Here is a 357-nt window from a genome sequence, read left to right as displayed (position 1 = left end):
TTCAGACATGAATAGAACTCTATCGAGCAGACGTGTGTGTGTGTGTGTGTGTGTGTGTGTGTATTTTAGGTCAAAAGTCACAGTGATGCTGATGCTAAGGGACTCTGGTTAGATGGTGGTAGTTTAGCCTGTGTATTTGGGACAGGTCAGAAACAGGGAAGAGGATATGTACCCAGATGGTGTTGACATCCTCATTAGCCACGTGTAAAGGGGAAGGATGTTTTTCTGAGAGAGGGTATGGCTTTTTAATGCTCTCTGGGTTCTGGATGAAGTTCTGGAGCGAGTGTGTGAGGGAGACTACATAGCAACATGTTCTTTTTTTTTTTTTTTTTTTTGGTTTTTCGAGACAGGGTTTTT

The sequence above is a fragment of the Mus caroli genome, chromosome 8 (genome assembly GCF_900094665.2).
Source record: "Mus caroli chromosome 8, CAROLI_EIJ_v1.1, whole genome shotgun sequence".
NCBI classification, from domain to species: domain Eukaryota; kingdom Metazoa; phylum Chordata; class Mammalia; order Rodentia; family Muridae; genus Mus; species Mus caroli.
This window is presented reverse-complemented; position numbering follows the sequence as displayed.